This window comes from Eupeodes corollae, chromosome 2, assembly GCF_945859685.1.
Source record: "Eupeodes corollae chromosome 2, idEupCoro1.1, whole genome shotgun sequence".
Taxonomy (NCBI): domain Eukaryota; kingdom Metazoa; phylum Arthropoda; class Insecta; order Diptera; family Syrphidae; genus Eupeodes; species Eupeodes corollae.
In genome coordinates this window covers 80,602,329-80,620,628 of record NC_079148.1, presented here as the reverse complement: position 1 = coordinate 80,620,628, position 18,300 = coordinate 80,602,329, and the positions used below count along the sequence as shown (strand labels likewise).

At 30.0% G+C, this 18,300-nt stretch overlaps 3 long non-coding RNA genes across 4 annotated transcripts; 2 read left to right on the top strand and 1 right to left on the bottom strand.

Moving 5' to 3' along the window:
- Positions 1–360: 360 nt before the first annotated feature.
- LOC129947422 (uncharacterized) lies at positions 361–941 on the top strand. The gene is made up of 2 exons (XR_008781715.1): positions 361–650; positions 718–941. It is a non-coding gene; the product is annotated as an uncharacterized LOC129947422 (long non-coding RNA).
- Positions 942–6,751: 5,810 nt separating this feature from the next.
- On the bottom strand, positions 6,752–10,578 carry LOC129947065 (uncharacterized). The gene is made up of 3 exons (XR_008781679.1): positions 10,235–10,578; positions 9,782–10,043; positions 6,752–7,241 (listed from the first exon to the last, which is right to left on the bottom strand). It is a non-coding gene; the product is annotated as an uncharacterized LOC129947065 (long non-coding RNA).
- Positions 10,579–13,099: 2,521 nt separating this feature from the next.
- Positions 13,100–13,766, top strand: LOC129946941 (uncharacterized). Of its 2 annotated transcripts, XR_008781663.1 has the most exons (3): positions 13,126–13,284; positions 13,351–13,611; positions 13,752–13,766. It is a non-coding gene; the product is annotated as an uncharacterized LOC129946941 (long non-coding RNA). The 2 variants fall into 2 exon arrangements; XR_008781662.1 differs by lacking the exon at positions 13,752–13,766 and having other exon boundaries at positions 13,100–13,284; positions 13,351–13,559.
- Positions 13,767–18,300: the final 4,534 nt, after the last annotated feature.

Here is an 18,300-nt window from a genome sequence, read left to right as displayed (position 1 = left end):
GATCAAAGTGTTTGTTCGTATAATAATTCACACCAATGTTATAATGTGCAGAACAAGATCAAATTGAAGTCGATACCATTAATAATTGGTTCGTGAGATATTTGGGGCCCACCACTTTTTTCATTTTTAAAAAATGTTGTTTAATGTTTAACATAGAAATCTCTCTTAAGACCATGGATTTAGATTCTTTGGATTTTAAAGTCGAGAAATTGGACCGAATGCAATAAGTTCCAAAGAGAAGTTAACAACGGATTTTTTATGATTGAATTCATTTACGACATGGAAAATATTCTAATTTCCAAAGAGCTTAAACATATAAAATTTTTACATTTTATCTATCGTGAAAAAGAGTATTCTTGTTTCATAAGAAAAAAAATTACTAAGAAATATTATTTGTACTCGTATTACTACTGCTAGTAAGCAATCAATCAAATCTTTGTCAGAAACATTCAGTAGGTACGCTGTGAAGTGAACTCAGTTGGAACGTTTTGTTCTGAAGGTGACTTAAAAGATTATCTAGCTTTCGTTCCGTATAAATATTGGAATTATTTCAAGATTCAGTATAATTTGTCAACGATCAGTTGAGCTAATAAGTTTTAATTTATTACTCGTTGCAATAAATTTCGTAAATAAACATGTTGAATTATTTTGTAAGTATAAATAGTATTTTAAAGTACTGAATAGCTTTAAATATTTTTCTTTTTTATTATGGTACAGGTTGTCTTTGTGTTGGCTCTAATTTTAGCCCTTGCATCTGCTTTGCCAGAGCCTGAACCTTTGATTGGATATCCTGCTATCGGGATTCCATCTCTTGGAGCCAAAGTTGCTGTTGCATATCCATCTTACGGAGCAATTATTGGATAATGCCTATACAAATAATGCAATTTAATGCTGAAAAATTGTCTTTATTTCTGTAATAAAAAGACAAACATTTTTAAATACGTGTTTTGTTTTCATTTGTTCAACTTTTAAAGTAATTGTTTAATTTTCTGTTTTAAGTTCAAATGTGACCTTATATTTGGATTCATTGAAAACTGAAACTACTGATAAAATTACAAACTCTTTCCTTAAAAATCAAATTATATAAATTTATAATTAAATAAATACTAAATTAGGTTGCGCAACAATTTGTTGAGAACTAGGGCTTAGCGACTTACAACTCTTTACCATTCCTGTTTGCGAGTGATGTTGTCAGGGATGGAAGGGAAGTATGGTTTAAAGCCGAATTCGAACAGCTTATTTGAGAAAACAAGGCTTAAAACCCCATCCCGACTATGCACTATCAAGTGACGATTAAAGCCACTAAAACGGGTTCTCCTGCTTCACCCTATCAGTTCCGTCCCGTTCGGACACAGCCCTACTGAACCGAAGAAGCTCAGATCCGCCTAGTGACATGACCACCCGATTGTACAGGAGTCGCCTATCCACGGTTCATCGTCTGACGTGGTAGATTAGCACAACTGCCAATCTATCCTGTATCAGACCGCATCTATCCAAAAAGAAGAATGCCTTTGGTGGAATAAAGCCGCTCAAGCGTGCACTATAAAATACTCGTCGTTTGGATAGAACGACCCGAAAATGTATGCACTAACCATCATGCTACGGTTGCTACTAAGTTTATATCTATTTATTTTTTTTTAACAAACTTTACTTCAGTGCCATCTATTACCTTAAAAGAAGAACTTTAAAACAATTCCTATATTAAAAATAATGCATAATACAATCCTGAATTTTCACTGCGCGATTGGTCAAATAATAATAAAGTTTATATTTAATCCAAACAAATTGTTCTCTATTTTAAATATCATGTCCCCATAACATTTTTTTTTTGATTCGTCTATAAAATGTAATTAAATCACACATTTAATACAACCCATAATTCCAACTCCATGCAATTAAAAGTGGATAACACTATAGGGGATATATGTATTCTTCTTTCAAATTGTTTGGATACCGCATAACACTATGTTTCAGCAAACCAAAAGGAACAACACAATCAGGGTCGTCATGTTGCTTAAGTTTATTTCTTGCAGAAGTGTGTATAAATTATCATAAAAGGACATAAATACCCTTAGGTACACCATTGTCTGTTTATGTGAATTAATATGTACGTAAAACAGGTAGGTGAGGTATACTGCGGCATTCGAGTCAAAGTCTTAGCGTCTAATAAACAAGCTTCCGACTCCCAGACCTTTCTCATCTGACCTACTACAATATCCATAATATTTCACTCTAGGATAATATGGTATAATTTGCAACTTAATTAAAACGTGCAAACGTAAATTTTAATAAGAAGAATTGTAGTACTGTTATTGATGTGCTATATTGCCGCATTTAAGGGGAAATAAATTTAGAGAGCTAATAGGAAATAACACTGAACAACTAGGTTACGTAGGCAATCAAATTATACTCTTTCTAAGATTTTTGATAGCTTTAGTTGGAATCCGACTTTAAAATCAATCTATCGCGTCAGGTTTTTGAGATAAAAAATATATATGAAGTCGTTTTTTTATGTAAGATTCGTAATGATATTTCAAATCTGTAATCCCTTAAATTCAATATTTAATTTTAAAATATCGTCATTAGTTGTTAGTCTTCACCTGCCGTACATAAAACATAAATGCAAAACAGTATAAAAGCTATGTTTGTTCTTTTTCCACATTCATAGTCTTATGGTTAAAGCTTCAAGTTTTTAAAATATGTATTTTTTTATTTTTAAACATGTATTTCTGAGTTTGAGCAGCATATATGCAAACCTTTAATTTTGCTTTGGAACCAGCACTAAAAATCAAAGTTTTTCAAAACTTCAGATAGAGTCTAATGATACAGATGAAGAGTTTTTCTTTTTGAAAACAACGTATAATATTTTTTTAAGAACTTCGTTGCATTTAACCCTAGCCTTGGAAAACTTGATTTTAAAGAAAAAACATGAGGCGGTGAGATTCAAATTAAGGACAAAAAATTTCTTGGAAAAAGTTTTGTGCGTGAGCTACAACACAGAAAAAACATAATTTTGGGGAAAATGTAAATGGACATTGTGCAAAACGGGCTTATAACACATTAAGTTAAATAACAATTATTGATTATCCTTCCTATTCCTTTCTAGGCGAATATTCTTCAGACATTACAGCCTGTCTATCGGTGGATTATTAACGCTATTACATACGTTATGATTTTGAATATACACCATTCACACACAGCCTTGTTTTAAAAGTAATCCAATTGTACTTAACTCACAAAAGCTTCTCATGTTATTCATATTTTGGATATATGTACTTCCTACTCATGTTAACCTCAGGAGTCTGAAAATACAAAAACGAGACACATTGTAAGAAGTTTATACAGCAATTGATGCATCATCTTCATCATCCTTTTGATTAGTTTGGAAGTGATACCAAAATTCAATTCAAAAAGATAAAAAGAAAACACAGCATTTCTATGAGTTTAAAAATATTATACAATGAGACAGGGGTCTTAAATAAAAAGGTTTTTTCACTCGTTAATTGAAAGTTCCGGGTCGAAACGCCAATATACCAATTTTGTATGGATTTTAGGCTGTATTGAAGTTCTTAAATACTTGAAAATGAATAAAATTAATAAGATTTACAAGTGTATGCCGTTTTCTGTTCCCAGATTCTATTAAAAAAACGTTTCCTTTCGCCTGTCTGTCTGCCTTCAAAAGAACCATTGACTCGTTTGAGTTTCAACTTTAAAACGTTCTTTAAGGACTTAAAATAAACCAAAAGCCTTATTAATGCGTCCTGGCGAAACATAATAAGCAAACAAGAAATACCAATATCAGCTAAAGTATTTGAATCAGTAATGCGATCCATAATGTGCTATAGTGCTCAAACTTGTGTGTATAAACAATATGACAAAGTTGAAAAACTCCTTCGATACTTTTTGAAAAAAACTCTTCCATCTTCCTCTTACGACACCCAATTATGTACTCAACTTAGAAACAGGTTTGTCAATGCTATTTAATTTCACATTAAAGTTGCACTTCGATTACGTACTTAAAGTTTTGAAATACCCCGATCATAGACTACCACTTATTATGACAAAATATACTTTTGATAATAAATTCGAATGGGTTAATGATTGGATAGGTCTGGCAGCGAAACATGATTTAAGTCTTAATATACAAAATGTTAATCCTGGAATGTTGAAACAACAACTTTATAAAGTGTTGGAATTATCTGATATTAGTCACAGAAATGAAAGCAGAGAAAAAGCTGTATCTTCAAATAACAGGCTGATATACCCCGAGTTAAACTATGACCTTATGTATAAAAACTATTTTAATGATCGATATAGCATAAAAGCGATATCTCTAATTTGCGAGATGTTTAATTTGAATGGCGCACCATTCAAATTATCATCGACAAATCTCTGCACCATATGCAATCCTGGAATGAAAGAAGACACATTTCACTTCCTGGCAATATGTCCTATCTACAAGGATCTGAGACTATCTCACTTCGGAAAGTTATCATTGACTATGGAACAAACGAAGAACATCCTAAATGGTGAAAACTGGTTTGCTCTATACAAATTCATTGAGAATACATACACCTATAGACATAACATTTTAACAGAATTTTTATAGTAAAAAAAAAACTAATATCATGTTTTTGTAATATTTAATTTTTTTATAAGAACGTATTTATTTTACTCTATTTTCTTTTTTTTTAAGTGAAAAATGTTATTATAATCAAGTAAAGATGTTTGAAATTAAATCATAACGTAATTTAATATATTATTTATATGTATGTATATTTAAAAAAAATCACGTCAATCAGGCAACGCCATTGCCAACTTAAATTATTTTTTAACATTACATTTTATATATCCAAAATATTAAAAATTATTAATACTAAAATATTGAAGATAAATAATAAATAATTTAAATATCCTAAAAAAAAAATATCCTACTTATCTTAAAGAAAAAGAATGTTATTTTTGATACTTAATTCTAGATAAAAATTACAATAACTATTAAAATTTAATCATTGAATGATTATCGACTTAAATTAATTTAAAATGATTTTCGTTGTTCTCCACTTTAAATTGATTTTTGAATACGGATGGCTGAAATCAAATCATTATGCAATGAAAAATAAGTTACGGAAGCAAACAGTTTCAAAATTTTCAACTTACCCCTTGGAACCCAATTATGATGGGATCTTTGATGGCACCGAGTGCTCTATTAACGAGTAAAATTAAATAAAATTCAATGGAGTGGACAATGCACATAGTCGCCCTAAAGTCATCCAAGTGTAATTGATTTCTATTTTCGGCATTCGAGTTGGGCAGTACCATAATGGGGGGAGGGTTACATATTTTTTAAGCTTAATTTAAGATTTAGTATTGCTTACTGCAAAAGTAGGACTATTGAATTCATATTGGACAAAAAAACTCCAAAAGTTTTATATCAAATTACAAGCAAAGTAATATAGTAATAGATAAAATAAGATCTGAAAATACCTAAACCGTGAAATAAATACCAGTTACCTAATTGGTAACTGTTGTTGTTGTCTATTAATTAGAAGAAAAATATACGAATTTAGTATTTTTAAGTCATACAACATTTAAGTTATTCTATAATAATTAATTAATATAAATCCTTTACTTCAAGGAATACAGAGCGACCAATTGAGTACGGAGAACAAGAACTGTTAATATAAGACCAACGGAACTATGACACCGAACTCAATGTGGATATTTGTTCATCTAAATGAACCTTTTAAATGGCGCTTGCAAAATTATTATTTTTAGCAAATTGTTCTCAAGATTTATGATAAGGGGTGCTTCTTTAGACGTGTGGTTTTTAATCTAAATAAATAAATAAGGTGGCGCATCAGTGCGTTAGGAACTAGGGCCTAGGGACTTTCAACTCTCAAACATTCCTGTTGTTCCATTTGTCAATTTCTTTACATGGCACAGGCAGGGGTTGAACCCAAGACCTCTGGCATGACAGTCCACCGGACTAACCATCATGCCATGGTTTTCAATAGGGCAATACTTTAATACTTTTTTCGGAACTGGTCCTTTTGACATTTCTCACTTGATTTAAACTCATTTTGGTTTGCCATATCATAGTGAATAGATATACTCCTAAAAAAACCACAAGTCTAAAAGACACCCTTTTGTATAAATATAAGATATGTACAAACATGTGAAAAATCTTTCTAGCACTAATTGATTTAAAATGGTTTTATCTGCAACCTTAGGGATTAAATGGGAATTGTGGAATTTTTGTATGGGAGACATGTTAAATAACAGCAAATTGATCTTAGAATTGCAGTCGATAAAATTTTGGAGGAAATTATCCTTTTGAAGGGTGGAGTTAGCTTTATGGTTTACTGTAATTAAAGTGATATATCTTGGATTTGGATGATTAATCAGCGGCGTTTGCATAAAATCTTTATTTATAATTTTTGTTAAGATTTTAAATAAGTTATTATGCAATTGAAAAGTAAGAAGAATTGTATGTATCTTCATTTCAGTATTGTGTTATTGTAATGCTTTGTGGATTGTATGATGTCACTAATAGTATATGTAAACAAAATTGTGAAACTAGTATATGTGCATAATGGGGCATATTATAGTCATATTTTAAGCCCAAGTCAATTTAAACTGGAGTCTAAATTTAACATCTAGACACAGCTGCTATTCATAAAGAATTCGACATCTCTGTTTTGTTAGAAATAAGTTTAAGTATATTCTACTACTATTTTAGTACAATTTTACTGAAACATATTCAAAATGGCTTGTAGAGGAGAACAAACTGAATTGCGTTAAAGATGACGTGTTCCTTGTCTCCATGTTTGCTATGTTATGTATTTTTATGTTTATTTTTTTTTTATTTAAATAAAAACGATTATAGTTTTCTTAAAAAAATTACAATTTTTTTAAACTTTTATGTTACAAACAATTTTTTTTATTAGATATAAATAAAACTAGCGACGCGTTTCAGAACTCATGTTCCATCATCAGGCTATGTTTACTAAACTTTTGTTGTTTTTCTATTGTTCATCTTTCTGTTGTGTTGTTGTTGTCATGTTGCTATTGTTATGAGTTTTGAGTTAGCTGGAGAGCCAACATCTTTAAAATCTTTTAAATTATTCTGTTTTCAGTTTGTTAAGAAGAAGAAGAAGAGACATTTTATGTTATTCGCACTGGAGCTGTTTCTTCTTAGAAGCACACATATATTGGCAAACCTTTCATTGAACTTCAATCTGCAATATTTAAAAGGTCAATCATAAACTTGACAGTTTTTTTTATCAAATCGATACCTTTAAGGGCATGTCGCATGCAAAAAAATTGATTGGTGCTTTGCGATTAGCTTTGTAGCGTTCACATTTTTTTAAATACTTTAACGAAATAAACGGCTTTTGATTGAAAATATATTGGGCTAAATATGTATAAAGGAATAAAAAATTTAAAAAAATTGTTTGTTCCTTAACAGCACTAGAATCAATAAAAAATCATTAAATTCAGGTAGTTACTTGCGAAAATCAATGGGGCAGTGTGTAAAATATAATTTTTTATTTTTTTTATATTTTTTTCCAGAAAACAATAAATTTTTATAAATAGTATCGATTTTCTTTTTTTTTAATTTATTTATTTATTCCAAGAAAAATTGTAGAAAACTATGAAAAATAGGGCAAATTTGCATTGTGGCATAGGTGCAATATTTGATAAAACTTCCAAAGTATAACAGCTAGCTAAGTCAATTTAACTTTTTTTCAAATTCTAAATATATGTCCAGATATTTGCTTTTAAATTTTTTTTTATAAAAATAGTTATAGTAACTTTTTTAGACAAAAAATCCAAAATGCATTCTTTTTTTCCAATATATTTTGCGAATTCATGGGGCGAGCTGATTTTTTTTTTTTTTTAGTTTTAATTTTTTTTTTAAAAAAAAGGACCATATATATTACTCTTACTATCGATATTGAAAAAAAAATATTTGTCGCAACATAATTAAAAATGCATTTCAATATAACAACATTTGTGGTGCAATTGTGAGGGATTGGGAGTTTATATAATTGCAAAATATTTTTTTTATTTTTTTTGGCATTTTGTTTATTCTATTTAAAAAAGTAAAAAGTTCTTGCGTCTACTGTTTATTTAATTTAATTTTTATAAAAGAGATCTATTTTGCATTTTTTAACAACAAATTTCTTTGTAAACGCACACAATGAAGTTTCCAGTTCCCAAGAATGCCACTGCATCTCAGCGCTCAGGAAGAGAATTCCTTGCAAAAGAATTTCGCCCGCCCATCCTCTCTCAGATTTTTTTTTGTTGTTGGTCTCATGGCTCATTTAAGTTTTTGTATTCTTTGTTTTGCTTGCGGTATACAATAACAGAAAATACAACAAAAAAAAAGACTTTTCTTAGAAATATTTTTTTATTTCTAGTATGTGGTATGATGTAAGGTCATGGACTCGTGATTTGGGTGTTACGTTGTCAATCGCATACGCAGAATTTGATTTTTGGCTCAACTTTCGGCAATAAGTTTTGTGGTTGCACATTGTAGTGTAGGTATAAAAAAGGGTAAAGAGGTATTGTAGGTATCGTGAATTCGCTGTCATATATTTTGTTTTCTTGATTTTTTTTTCATACTATCACTCCCGGGTATTACATTTTTTATCTTCCCATAGGAAGTTATTATAATGGGTCCGATTTGTCAATTTGAAAATTTTGACATTTCTCGACATTTCAAGGTCCTAGAGTCGAAATAAAAGATTTTTAGAAAGATGTCTGTGCGTGCGTGTGTACGTACGTTCGTACGTCCGTACGTTCGCGACGTTTTTTTCGTCTTCCATAGCTCAAGAATCAGAAGAGATATCGACTTCAAATAAATTTTGTTATACAGATAATATGGCAGAAAGATGCAGAAAGGGCTCTCAAGAAAATTGCGTAGGTGGTTTTTTTACCATAGCAGTTTGAAAAAAAGGTGAAAATTTTGGTTAACCCTCAATATCTTACGAACCCAAAACGCTAGAGACTTGAATTAAATTTTATATAATATATTGTAACGTGATATCAACCAAGTATATTTTTTGAAAAAAATCCATTTAACGGTTTTTTTTATAAATCAAAAAAACTGAAAAAAAAATGTGTCACCTACCAAATTTTACGACTAAAATATGATTTCATCTCCAAAACAATTTTGCGCAACGAAGAATAATGTTTTTGACATCTGATAAAATTTTGAGAAAAATCGAATTGACAGTTTTTTTTATAAAAAATAAAAATCTAAAAAAACTTTACTCAAAGTTGGTAAAAACTGAATTCATATATCTATTCAAAAAGTTGAAATTTAGGCTTCAAACTTATTTTATCTTATAAGAAATATTGTTTTCAACATTTGATAGAAATTTGAAGAAAATCTCATTGACAGTTTTTTACAAAAAATAAAACTAAAAAAAAAAAACAATACTAAAACTTGGTAAACATTTACTTTCGACTCAAATAGCTTTTCAAAAACTAAAAATATTGGCTTCAAACTTATTTTATTTTACAGAAAATATTGTTTTCGATATTCAGTAATTTTTATATAAAAATCCAACAGTCAGTTTTTACATACAAAATAAAGTCTACAAAAAATAGTACACAAATTTGGTAAAAATTGATACGAGTACATATAGGCAAATATAGAGTAATTGGAAATTCAAATTTTGAATTTGATAATGAAGAGAGTAACGATCTTTCACTAATACATTCAAATACATTTACATGAGTTCTGAGTTCGCTTCTGCGGGAGACATACCCTTAATACATATCGTCCTTATGAATTTCAAATTGGTCGATTTGGGTTAAGTAGAGCGTATGTTTACTGTTGGTTGGTAGCATTCCAAGATCCAGCAAAATATCAAAACATTGATATGCCTTAGTCTTTTGATATTTTTATGTTTGTTTTAAAATTTTAACTTTTTATATTTTTGACTTTTTATAGATTTAAAAACAGCTTAAACATAGGTTCCATCGTGTTTATTTTTAGACTCTCTCGTTTTAAAATTGATTTAAATTGTCTATAAGCAAAGACAAAATCAGAACTTATCAAATAACTATGAATATGACCCAATTTGTTTGAGCTTTATTTTTTGGCCTGTTATCTAAGGAAGATTATTTGAATCTATTCATCTTACAGGTATGAAGTTTAGATATGTATGTATTTTCTGTTTTATGAAAGTAAACGATTAAACTCTTAACAAATGTTTACCCGTTTTTTGAGTTATCAGAGGAAGTGGGGTGAAAATGTATGGTACTGGTCTACCTAGCGCCCAGAAACAAGACCTGTAAAAATGATTATGAATTTTACCAGCTGTACGCACGACTATTTTTTAGAACTTTAACTATGGCAGTTTTCTAAAATAAGCAACCAAAAACTAAAAAAATATTTTGCAAATTCAAATAAGCATAGACGAAATGTTTTATGTTTTATAAATGCATATAAATGTTTTATCTAGAATGAAATTATTTCTATTGTTATAAGCTTGTTTTGAAGTCCATAAAATAACATACAAATCTGTCCGTAGGCTTTTGAGAAAATTAGAACTTTGTTGGTCAAAATATTGTATGAGGACTACTGCAATTAAAAAAACATAATCTGTTTCTTATTTCTTATCATATTTTGCAAGTTTAAAAGTCATGGACTCGTGATTTGGGTGTTACGTTGTCAATCGCATACGCAGAATTTGATTTTTGGCTCAACTTTCGGCAATAAGTTTTGTGGTTGCACATTGTAGTGTAGGTATAAAAAAGGGTAAAGAGGTATTGTAGGTATCGTGAATTCGCTGTCATATATTTTGTTTTCTTGATTTTTTTTTCATACTATCACTCCCGGGTATTACATTTTTTATCTTCCCATAGGAAGTTATTATAATGGGTCCGATTTGTCAATTTGAAAATTTTGACATTTCTCGACATTTCAAGGTCCTAGAGTCGAAATAAAAGATTTTTAGAAAGATGTCTGTGCGTGCGTGTGTACGTACGTTCGTACGTCCGTACGTTCGCGACGTTTTTTTCGTCTTCCATAGCTCAAGAATCAGAAGAGATATCGACTTCAAATAAATTTTGTTATACAGATAATATGGCAGAAAGATGCAGAAAGGGCTCTCAAGAAAATTGCGTAGGTGGTTTTTTTACCATAGCAGTTTGAAAAAAAGGTGAAAATTTTGGTTAACCCTCAATATCTTACGAACCCAAAACGCTAGAGACTTGAATTAAATTTTATATAATATATTGTAACGTGATATCAACCAAGTATATTTTTTGAAAAAAATCCATTTAACGGTTTTTTTTATAAATCAAAAAAACTGAAAAAAAAATGTGTCACCTACCAAATTTTACGACTAAAATATGATTTCATCTCCAAAACAATTTTGCGCAACGAAGAATAATGTTTTTGACATCTGATAAAATTTTGAGAAAAATCGAATTGACAGTTTTTTTTATAAAAAATAAAAATCTAAAAAAACTTTACTCAAAGTTGGTAAAAACTGAATTCATATATCTATTCAAAAAGTTGAAATTTAGGCTTCAAACTTATTTTATCTTATAAGAAATATTGTTTTCAACATTTGATAGAAATTTGAAGAAAATCTCATTGACAGTTTTTTACAAAAAATAAAACTAAAAAAAAAAAACAATACTAAAACTTGGTAAACATTTACTTTCGACTCAAATAGCTTTTCAAAAACTAAAAATATTGGCTTCAAACTTATTTTATTTTACAGAAAATATTGTTTTCGATATTCAGTAATTTTTATATAAAAATCCAACAGTCAGTTTTTACATACAAAATAAAGTCTACAAAAAATAGTACACAAATTTGGTAAAAATTGATACGAGTACATATAGGCAAATATAGAGTAATTGGAAATTCAAATTTTGAATTTGATAATGAAGAGAGTAACGATCTTTCACTAATACATTCAAATACATTTACATGAGTTCTGAGTTCGCTTCTGCGGGAGACATACCCTTAATACATATCGTCCTTATGAATTTCAAATTGGTCGATTTGGGTTAAGTAGAGCGTATGTTTACTGTTGGTTGGTAGCATTCCAAGATCCAGCAAAATATCAAAACGTTGATATGCCTTAGTCTTTTGATATTTTTATGTTTGTTTTAAAATTTTAACTTTTTATATTTTTGACTTTTTATAGATTTAAAAACAGCTTAAACATAGGTTCCATCGTGTTTATTTTTAGACTCTCTCGTTTTAAAATTGATTTAAATTGTCTATAAGCAAAGACAAAATCAGAACTTATCAAATAACTATGAATATGACCCAATTTGTTTGAGCTTTATTTTTTGGCCTGTTATCTAAGGAAGATTATTTGAATCTATTCATCTTACAGGTATGAAGTTTAGATATGTATGTATTTTCTGTTTTATGAAAGTAAACGATTAAACTCTTAACAAATGTTTACCCGTTTTTTGAGTTATCAGAGGAAGTGGGGTGAAAATGTATGGTACTGGTCTACCTAGCGCCCAGAAACAAGACCTGTAAAAATGATTATGAATTTTACCAGCTGTACGCACGACTATTTTTTAGAACTTTAACTATGGCAGTTTTCTAAAATAAGCAACCAAAAACTAAAAAAATATTTTGCAAATTCAAATAAGCATAGACGAAATGTTTTATGTTTTATAAATGCATATAAATGTTTTATCTAGAATGAAATTATTTCTATTGTTATAAGCTTGTTTTGAAGTCCATAAAATAACATACAAATCTGTCCGTAGGCTTTTGAGAAAATTAGAACTTTGTTGGTCAAAATATTGTATGAGGACTACTGCAATTAAAAAAACATAATCTGTTTCTTATTTCTTATCATATTTTGCAAGTTTAAACTTCAATTGACCCAATCGTTTAGGCTGTAGGGGCGAGGACAGATAGATAGATGGAAGAAAAAGTCACGTCGGAATCGTAATTTCAATTTTGATCAAAATCTCGACTTCAAATTTGCTTACAAGCTCATGTCATATACATATGTAGCTCTAATGTGGCGTAAATAAAATATTATTACATATGTACATATTATATTGTAGATGTCATGCATGCAATAAAAGAACTATACGCTATGAAGCGTACCTAAATCGTATATGCAATAGCATAACTAAAGGCAATCATGCGCTGAGGTTAATTCATATATAAAGTGAACATACATCTTAAGTTTATCATAATTCACTTTGTTACTTCATTAGCAAGATTGAATAGATTGGTATCTTATCAATACCTCCATTATGTTTAAATACGTAAGCGTAAGTTTCGTAATTTGTTTAAATACTAATTTTTGCATTGAATTATAATTTAATTGTTTAAAATAGTTTTGCCTTGTCTTGGTACTTCTGTTGGCTTTGGTCGTTTCTGTTCCCGTTCCTGATCCTGTACCAGACCCGAACCCTTTGGTTAGATACGTAGCTATTGGTGGTCGTGGATACGGTGGATATGGCCGAATCCATGGCTAATACATAATTAAATGTAAATCTTTACTTTTTGAATACCTAATAAAAGTGCCAATACAGTTTTAGCTGTATATCAATGTTTCGCTCAAATTTTAAAATTGCTTCAGAAGTATTATACCTACAGTGAGTATGCCAAAATGATTTTAGTAAGTACCAATCCATACTGTACATTATAAAAGGATTAACATTAATTAATTTTTTATATTCGTATTAATACGTCATTTAAAAATGTCTAATTACTTGTCTACAACTGTTATCCGCAGTTAATTTACAGCCCTTTATCTAACCACCATGTGGTCAACCAAGCAATTCTTAGCTTATATATATTCTACCGACTTCGAAAGGACCAAATCATCGCGTTAAAATATTGTTCAACTACATGCTAAATTAAAACCAGGTTATAAAACAAAATGTTCACCTAACAGAACTTCCTTTTTTTGCCTACCATTACCGACTTTTTTTTGTATATAAAGAGCAAAACTTACAAATATTATACCGTCCCATATGGTGTGCAGGACAATTTATTTCCATTTGTGGTTCTTGGAACGATAATGGTTTCACTGTATATTAACTGATGGATGGAGAAACCCTTCAAGCTCAAGGCTACTTCTTTCTATATTTAGTTTCAAAATAGAGTCGTTCTTATGCTTGGAAGAAGCATGTAATATCATGGAAGCACTTTTCTACATTTGTATTGCTCTCTTTTAGATCAAGTTTCAAGGATGGTTTATTTGAGTTATTATTATATTATATGTTGGATGTAGGGTATATCAAAGGTTTCATACTTGACGAGAACGACAGGCAAGGCAGAATACTTAAGTTTTGAATTTTTATTTTTTATCTCCGTTCCTTAAGATTGGATACCGGAATGTAGTTTTCCCATAATCTGCTGGGGGAATTCTTTTTTACTTAGGTAACTACCTACCAATATCCTTGGGGAACCTAGAAACCACGAACTTTACTGCGAAAATAAAAAACTTGCATTCTAACACGAAGTGCTATGATGTTGTAGTATTATTGTGGCAGTTTTTACTACTCTCCGACATAAATTGAAAAAATGAATGATACTTCTTACATTTTCGAAAAAAAAATAGTTAAATTTATTTATTTTTCTTAGTCGTAAAAAGGAAAAAAATGTTTTGCTAAAAGTGTATCCAATGGTTGAGATAAAGAATCTCAACTTAATTGTGTCGAATAATTTTAACTAACAGAAAGAAAAATAAACTTGGTAAAAAGTTACTTTTAAATCAATCACAAAATTTAAATAAATTTAATATTGCCAACAAAAGAAATTAATAATACAAAAGTCAATGCCAATTTCTGTTAGGCAATGCACCAATAAGAATTAAGCGTATACTTAGTTTGAGTGAACTTACATACGTACATGAACTGATTATGTTCTCTTAGCATATATACATACATGCAAACAAAATAAGTGTTTTATTACATATTACATGTAATAAAACACAAATTTTTTGTGGGACTGCCTGTTTTAACTTCCCATTGTAATCGGTGCGATTTGTCGAATTAAAAATTTTGACATTTCATTTATTTTCGACTAGCCAAAAGATATTGGCTTCTAGATAATTTCATCTTACACAAAATATTCTTTCAATATTCTGTAAAATTCAACAGTCAGTTTTTCTTATTAAATTTGTATTTTTATATAATGTGAATACATATGTGCATGTGTAAACTTTGCATCGATCTTACCGCGGGTAGGGGATCGAACAAAAGAAAGAACAACCTTTTTGTGGTTTATAAACTTATTCTAATTTATTATCTGCAAGAAATAAAAAATGATACAAAAATGGGTAAAAATTGGTTTTCGACTAAAAATCTCTCATTTTATACATGCAAAATGTTGTTGATTACTTCAAGTTAATTTTTTAGAAATAAATAATTTTCAACTGTTTTTACAGAACACGAAAACCTAAATAAAACAACTAATAAGAAATGGTTCGCGACTCAAGTATTATGAAAACAAAGACAGATATTTACCATCTCTGGCACGAAAGGGCCGCCGATCAACTTTCTTACAATTTTTGTTTACGAACAAAACAAATCATTACAAAATTTGCGGAAAAAATATACATTTTTTGATTGATATAGTCACCTTAAAAGAAATCAACCCCTTTTTATTTGTTTTGAGAATGCTAACTTATCAAAACATACAAAAGGATAGTTGTTATGAATAATAGATTTATTATGTTTTGATTTGTATTCCTGTTTCCTGCATCCTGCATCCTTCAATTTTAATTTTTTTAAAGGGAAAAGTGGCCCATCGGTATACTGCCAATATATACAAAATACTCAAAAGCCAATGTACGGGACATACCTATATACATACATAACGTCTAAAAAATAAAAGATAATGTAGGGCTATTAATGCTTAAAATTAAAAAAAAATGCTTAATATCCGTCATGATAAAATTATTAATTTTATACTTTTGGTTATTAGAATAATACAAATTTTGCCATTGTATATGCAAATTATATATACTTTAACCTTACTGTTGTCCATTTTTGATATCGCACTCATATTTATTAAATTATCTTGTCCTGAGCTTTTTTGTTTGGATTTAGATTACCATTTCTTGTCAGTCAGTATATGAGCTTTTGATAAAGCAAGACGTCTTGTCAAGCAATCTCTAACTCTGATCGTGATTTTTTTGTTCAATATTAATAAACGTGCGAGATCACCTATTTCCAAGGACAACTTAATGTCCTCGGACAGTAATTTTCGGAAAAAATAGCTATGAATGCGAATAAAAGGGACTCCAGAAGTAGCTCCTGGAGCCCCTTGCAATGCTTGCCGGATAGTAACACCGACAATGAAAAAGAAACCGAAAAAATGGACGATTTCGAGTCGCCAATCCAACCATCTAAAAGAGTGCAAATTCCTCCCATGAAACTATTACAAAAATCTTGTGAATATGTGCATGCATCGATGAAAACCATTAGTGTGTCCGACTATTCTATTAAAAAAATGTCAATTGGCATCAAAATAATGTGCGAATCAATGGATTCATATAACTTAGTAATTGATAAATTAAAGACAGACAACTGTCAGTATTTAACACATGCATTAAAAAGTGAAAAAGCTTTTAAAGTTATATTATATGGCTTAAATGAATTAGACACTACCGTGTTAAAAAATTAACTAATTAATCTTGTATAGATCCATATTTCACACACAAATCAATTGGTCATATTAACGAAAGAAAAAAAAAATCGTTTGACTCATGGTGAGAAAAATTGCAATTTGAGAACATATTGTTCCATATGCGCAGCTTCTTACAAGACCGACGAATGAACAAACACTGAAGTCCTTAAATTGCAAACTGCAGCGAGAAGTACAAATCGACTAACAGCGCATGTGCAATTAGAATGAGATATCTGGAAATGAGACAAAAGCTCTCAAACAAAGCAAGTCATCGTTTCCAAGCTCACGATCAGCCAAAGATGACTAATGTCGCCAACATACAGAAGTTCAACTCTTCTCATCTGTTAATGGATGATTTCCCAGCCTTACCCCAACGTATGCATGGACGACAAGTACAGCACAACGATCTTACAATAAAAAATACATGGGAAAATATAACACCTGTGGTTAATGCACAACCAAGTGGAGCTCATCAAAACAAACAAACGCCTGCTCCGTGTGGTGAGTTGTTCTCGATGGAAAAACTTAATACTTTGGTAATTGAGATGATAAATAAATTAAGTGTATGTAAAACAAAACAAGATCAATTTCAACTTTCAAGCCATCGCACAATTAGCTACTAAGTTTTTATATTCCAATGTCAAGTAATATATTAAAAAATAATATGCTAGATTATAAGTTAAATATTATAACATGGAATGCCAAAGGCATTAGAAATAAAATAATCGAATTTTTAAATTTTTTGAACCACAATAAAATCTATATAGCTTTTGTAACATAAACATTGTTAAGTTCAGATATAGTGTTTTCTATGCTACCGCGTATATCGAATAGATCAAAGAGGTGAAGGTGTAACAATTTTATTAAAAAAAAATCAATTCAACATTTTCTCTTGCCCGTTGTGAGGACTCGTTTAATAGAAAATGTTGGTATAGAGGTAAGATTGAGGAGTCATTCAACTTTAAAAATGTTCTGTGTATATTTTCCTGGTAAAAACTCTAATGAAGAAAAAAGAATGTGTCTTAAGAGATATCTTAGAAAATTATTAATAAGAAATGAGAATTATATAATGGGAGCTGACCTAATTGTAGGCATAAGGACTGGGGTCGTGCAAACTCGTGAGGTAATGTTTTTGTGAGTGTGTCGTGCTTATATCCGTATTCCATGTTGTTTCCGTTTTGTCTAACCTATTTTCCGTTTGGGTCAAGGGGTAGTCCATCTGTTCTGGATTTATTCATAACAAATACACCTTCGTTTTTAATCAGCCTGAGACAATCAATGATTTAAGTTCTGATCACATTACAGTTCTATGGAAACAGGTTATCTCTTTATCATCTCAGTATACATACCTCCAAGATCTACCAGTTTTGTCTATGAAAATTGCATGCATTTAACTGAGAAGATCCACGACCAAATGGAACCTAATGATGAACTGCTCATCATAGGTGATTTCAATCTTCCGAACCTCAACTGGACAAAATCGTCAGATTTCAACTATTTTACACCTATCAGTCCAACGAGCACCAATGAATTCACAATTATTGATGGTTTAGCTTCTTGTGGACTTGTTCAATTTAATGGAGTTGCCAATCAATACAACAAATATTTGGACCTAATATTTTTCTCCGACACGATAAACACTGACG